The sequence below is a fragment of the Vigna unguiculata genome, chromosome 1, assembly GCF_037176805.1.
Source record: "Vigna unguiculata cultivar grain cowpea cultivar isolate G323 ecotype 2 chromosome 1, ASM3717680v1, whole genome shotgun sequence".
Classification (NCBI taxonomy): Eukaryota; Viridiplantae; Streptophyta; class Magnoliopsida; order Fabales; family Fabaceae; genus Vigna; species Vigna unguiculata.
Window position 1 is genome coordinate 11,382,849 of NC_140792.1, and position 6,688 is coordinate 11,389,536.

Below are 6,688 nucleotides of genomic sequence, written 5' to 3' on the forward strand. Positions count from 1 at the left end.
TAATGTCATTAAGTTAATATACAAAACAAATTTATATTTATTAAAAACAAAGTGATATGAATGAAAAAAGATGAGAAAATAATTATTTATGAATAAAAATATTTAACAAGTAATTATATTGCAAAGGGTAAAATTTAAATTATAAAACGTGGACACAAAAGAAGGAATCTTATATAGTTATTATAATAATAATAATAATAATAATTATTATTATTATTATTATTATAATTATTATTACCATTATTATTATTATTATTATCATTATTATTATCATTATTATTATCACTATTATCATTATTATTGTTAACATTATTTTTATTTTTATTATTATTATTATTATTAGAAATAATTTTTAACGGAGGTTATTTTTTGCATTCCCAGCGGTTTTAACCACCACTAAAGGCGTTATCTACGGTTTAGTTTTCCCCTATAAAAGCTAGCGTCGTTAACAGATTATCAGTGGTTTTCAGCAACCCCTGGTAAAGCAATACTTACCGGCAATTCTGGAACCCCGTTATTTACCGGCAGTTGTGGAACCCCCGCTATTTATCGACGGTTCTGGAACCCCCGTTACTTACCGGCGGTTTTGGAACCTCCGTTACTTTCTGGAAGTTTTTCAAACCTTTGTTGGTTTTCAATTTCAATCAATTTCAACGTTTTTAAATCCCTGGTGGAGTTTTTTCACTTCTACACTGCAATTCATTATTTATAGATGACTTTTGCTTGGTGTTTTAAACCCCTTAAATTTTATTTGTTGCACTTTTTTAATCCACATAATTTCTGAAACATATCAAATAATAAACAAAAATTCTAAAATTTTGATATTTGTTTATAACTAGATATAATATATAAAAACAAGAAAGTTTGTCTGTTCAAGGTAAACAATAAAATTTAGATGTTCAAACTAGTGGAAAATTATAATATCTTTGTTTCTTCATAAAAGTAAAATAGTAAAAGTCTAATATAGCATTCTTCGACTATCAGTCTTGATCTTGATCTGAATCATTTGTTTCTTCATTAGGAACACTCCCTTCATTACACCATTTTTTGCCTTAGGCAACAATGAACTTGCCAACACATAAAAAAGTGTTGCTTAAATATATTAAAGACAACAGTTTTATTGAGGTGGTTTAAAATTTATCAAATACCACACTTTTTTGTAGTTGTGGTTTAAAAATTAATAAAGACCACACTTTTTTATAGATGTGGTTTAAAAATTACCAAAGACCACATTTCATAAAATATTGACTATTTATACCATACTTTTTAAAATGTCGTCTTTAAAACATGTGATAAAAAAATGTTGCCTTAAATTTACAAATAACTTACACAAAAAATCTTAAATCTTTTTACACATAATATTTATCTTTGCTAAATAGTCCGATACAATAAATATATCATAATTTTTTTTCTCATGGAAAACGATATTTGATTTTTACTTTAAGTTTTACTAATGTAATAATGTAATATTTTAATACTTTAAAATTATGTAAAATGTAAACATGTTTTTTTTTTCGCGTTAATAATAATAATAATGTATAGAAATTTTATGTTTATGACAGTATTAAAATTTTTCAATTTTGTTCTCTGCTCACAGTGTACATTTAGTTTTTTTTTTTTTTTTTTTTTTGCAGTTTTAGTGAATGTTTATGGGCTAGAAACATTTTTGCTTAATTTTGTTTTAAGTCATAACTGAACCATTGTTTAACTTTATTTTATAGATTATTAATTACTTAATAAAACTGTAATTTTAATTCATGTAATACTATTTTCAATTATTAATTGCTTAATGAAATTATAATTTCTTATGTATTACATTAAAAGGGATGGAGAAGGAGTGGACTAAATTTCCAAGGATTAGTAATGAGTATATAAAGGGTGTTGAATCATTTCTTGATTTTGCTTACACAAGAGGAAGACCTCTAGGACGTGAGATTTTATGCCCATGCGCTAAATGTAAAAATTGTATTTGGGCTAGACGACACGTGATCTACGAACATTTAATTATCACAGGATTTCTTGAAGGGTATGATCTTTGGGTCCATTATGGAAAAGAAATACCTTCGCCCACTAGTAAAGATGAAGACATGATAGATAATGAAGATTCACAAGATGATATTAATGCCTTATTGTATGACACATTTAGAAATGTGGTAGAAGAAAAAGAAGGCAAAAAGGGTCCTCACAATGAAGCTAGAAAGTTCTACCAATTGATTAATGATGCAAATCAAGAACTCTACCTTGGATATGAAAGCTTCTCCACTTTATCTTTCATCATTCACTGACCTCTTACAACTACTAAAAGAAGCCATGCCTAACTTGAATATTCCTGAATCTTTCAACAAAACGAAGAGCATGATTACTGATTTAGGTCTTGATTATAAAAAGATTCATGCATGTCCAAAAGATTGCATGTTATTTTGGAAAGACAATGAGAATTTAGATGTTTGTAGTATCTGTAAATCTTCATGATGGAAAGAATTTCCTAAAGCCAATTCTATGGTTGAGGGCCCAAAATATCAGCATAAAGTTCCTTCCAAAGTGTTGCAGCACTTTCCATTGATTCCTAGACTTCAAAGACTGTTTATGTGTGCGAAGACTGCTGAGTTAATGAGGTGGCATGAAGAAGAACGAGTAAAGGATGGAAAAATGAGACATCCTGTTGATGGTGAAGCTTGGAAGAGCTTTGATGGTCTTCATGAAATTTTTTTTGTTGACTCACGTAATCTAAGACTTGGTCTGGCTAGTGATGGCTTTAATCCATTTAGAACCATGAGCATATCTCATAGCACATGGCCTGTCATGATGGTTGTGTACAACCTTCCGCCTTGGTTGTGCATGAAACCTGAATATACAATGTTATCGTTGTTGATTCCTGGACCACAATCAATAGGAAATGATATTGATGTGTACCTTCAACCTCTGATCTAGGAGCTGAAAGAGTTATGGGAGTTGGGAGTACAAACCTATGATGCTTCAAAAAATGAGACATTTCAAATGCATGCAGCTCTTCTTTGGACAATTTGTGACTACTCTGGGTATGCTATGTTGTCTAGTTGGAGCACAAAAGGAAGATTAGCTTGTGCATATTGCAATTACAACACTAATTCATCCTACCTAAAACATATCCATAAGATGTGTTATATGGATCATCGCGTCTTTTTACCAGTGAACCATCCTTGGAGATTTAATAAGAAGTCTTTTAATGGAAAAAAAGAACTAAGGTCTACACCACACATGCTAGAAGGGACAAAAATTCTAGAGATATTAAAAGATTTTGTCAATGAATTTGGAAAGAATAGAAAAAGGTTAAGTAATGGTCCATGGAAAAAGAGATCAATCTTTTTTGAGTTGCCTTACTAGGCGACAAATAAATTACGTCATAATTTTGATGTGATGCACATTGAGAAAAACACATCTGATAGCATTCTAGGGACTCTTTTGGATATTCAAGGGAAGACAAAGGGTCATGTTAAGGCACATTATGATTTGCAGAACATGGGAATAAGAAATGATCTTCATCCAAGAGAGATTGGTAAAGGTCGGGTAGAGTACTCACCAGCTTGTTTTACAATGAATGTTCATGAGAAATCTAGCTTTTGTGGTGATTTTAATATATTGATGTCACTCCAACTACAAGTGATTTTATTATATTGATGTCACTACAACTACCACTGATTTTGATATCAAAATACAGAGCATTAGTGAAAAAAATACAATCAGTAGGAGAAAGCAAAAGTATATGCACCGAATGGGACCAATAAACTTTGCAAGAGTTCGAGCTGAATTGGTATAATATTTCTTATTTCTCTCTCATCTTCTCTATATATTGTAAGATATATTATCACCAATATTGATATTTGAGAAAATACTTAAATGATTGCTTTTTGTTTGATGGATGCATTGTCATTTACAATGAGACTTTGAGAATTTTGTTATATTACTTGTTAGAATGAGATTATCATTAGTTGAAGGCTTAATTTTCAATTCATATAGAGTGTTGGGAAAAAGGATGGAGAAGAAGTCAGTAGAGTTGAAATGTTTATAAAAACTTGCCATGGTCGTCCTTGTAGGAAAGGAAAAGCAGTGGACAAAGAAACATTGGATACTATTGTAAGTTTATTTTAATTTATGATATATGTTTGAGTAGTTCATTCTTTTAATCATGAACTTTGATGTATATACATATACATATGTTTCAGTCTAAGCTTGAAGGATCTATGCAAAACTCATCAACTGAAAATGTGGAAAAAACTTTTGAATCAATGTTTGGAAAAGAAAATCCTGGTCGGGTTCATTGTTATGGAAGGATTGTGACCCCATCATTATTTAAAAGAAATCAAGAAATTGCTGCAATTAAAAAAAAGATATGATATGAAAATAGATGGGATGGCAAAAAGGATTGAAGGTTTGGAAACAATGATGACACTCATACTTAAGTGTAACATCCTTAAAGAATATTACTTAATTAATATATAACAAAAGAAGTTTAAACGTCACAATATTATTTATTCCAAATGCGGGAAAAACAAAATTTAATATTCAATGCGACAATACTCAAAGGAAATTAAATCAAAAGTTATTACAAGTTCCAATAAAACCATAAAAGCAATAGTAAAAAATCCCAAGCTCTATCTCGGCTAGCCCTCACACCGTAGTCTGAGCACCCTCAACATCACCTGTATTATCATCTGCTCCCGTGTAACGAGTTACACGATCATCGCCAAACACAAACACAAAGGGTGAGCTCAACAGATTATAAGAACATATCAATTCAATATTGCAAATACACCCAATGATATTCCTATAGTTAGACCCTAGTCACATTCTTAATAACCCCAAGGTGTTTAAACCTCCAGTATAATCAACAAAGTTAGCCATGGACTCAGGATTCATGATGCTCACACGAACCTGCCTGCTCGTGGTCCTGCCTCTACGAACCTTCCCGCTCGTAGTCCTACTTTATGGGCCTGCCCGCCCGTAGTCCAACACATGTGATCCACCAGCTACGTACCTCCCCGCACGCAGCATCTCTCAACTGTGAGCACGGAATATACGAACCTACCTCGCTCGTATCCCCATAGGAGAGTAATTTGAGTATGAACCTCCCCGCTCATACCATCACATGTCAACCTCCATCCATGAACCTACCCGCTCATGACACAACATCTCCTGATCCACATTCGCATCAATGCGTACAATAATACACACAAACTGCACTAAACTCGCTTGGGCTAGAAGCCTTAGCTTAAGCGATCAGGCCTGTCTCGCTCAAGCTAAGCTTCGTCGCCTGAGCGAGTGTGCTACCATGGTTTACGTGCGAAGACTCGCTTAGGCGAGCTCGTCTCGCTTGGGCGAGATCTCCCTTCGCTCAATCACAACATCACTCACCTAGGCGGTGAGACATCAGAACACACACTCCTCAGTTGCGATTCCTCGCTTAGGCGAGTACCTCTCGCCTGAGCGAGACCCTCGAGCACAACCTCACCACTACGCGATTTCTCGCCTAGGCGAGCTGCTCTTGCCTGAGCGAGATGTGCAAACACAACCCATAATTTCGTTTCTGCTATTGTCGCCTAGGTGAGCCTAGTTAGCTTGAGCGAGAATAACACTTATCCTCCCTGTAATGCACGCAGAAACCTATCACAACATGCCCAAAACCCCATTCTACTATGCCAAACAATTCATCTCAAGATACAACATTATGTGCATGATTTGGACACCAAATTAGTCACCCAAAAATACGAAATCAGACCTTATACACCATCAGTACGTAAAATCCCATAATTTCCATACAAACTCATAAGGGTTTTATCACATTACAACAAAACAATCCCACACCCCAATTCACAGCATGTTGTCAAGCAATTTACATGGTAAAGGTACATAATTACTGCATATTACAATATACACGAAATTCGTCTCAATAATCATATAATTTCATGGAAAGGAGCTCCCCTAACCTGAAATTCATTGCTCAATTGGGTCTTTTAACCTTAGCTTTGCACTACCACCAATAACTGCCATTTGCTTTTCAAAACTCAGATTTCTTGTTTCTCTCTGACTCCCCTTGGCACCCCAAACTCGTGCTCCCCTTTCTCTCTAGATTTCAGACTTCACCAAAACCCTTCTAATTACCCAAATATGGTTATTAATTATGGTTAATTAAAAAAAAACGAAATTACCCTTTTTAATTTCTGTAATTACCTTTCATAGACCATTATGGGCTATTTTTCCTAACCCCCTTGGCTGCCCATTGTCTCTAGGGTTTTCCCACCCTTTCACATTCAGACTACAAGTATTTTAACAAAAATAAAGAATTTGTTCTCAGCAATTCAACCACTCAATCACAAGGCAATTGCACAACCAAGTCATGTTTGTGTTAATTCCTCTAATTCTATAATTATGTTATCACCCAACATAATCATGCATATGATTAAAATTAATAATAAATCAAATACACATACATGACATACATAGGACATGATTAAAATTAATAATAAATCAAATACACATACATGACATACATAGGACTCGAACCCACGTCCTTTCACACAATCAAAGTACTCTCAACCACTTGAACTAGTACTTTTCCACGTCATAACAACTAACATTAAATGCCATAAAGGCTTCTACTACCCACATTTATTAAATAATTATTTATTTAATTACTTAATTTTCCCGGGTC

At 33.5% G+C, this 6,688-nt stretch overlaps 1 pseudogene; it reads left to right on the forward strand.

Annotated features, from left to right (window-relative positions):
• Positions 1–1,826: 1,826 nt before the first annotated feature.
• Positions 1,827–3,363, forward strand: LOC146888701 (uncharacterized; annotated as a pseudogene).
• Positions 3,364–6,688: the final 3,325 nt, after the last annotated feature.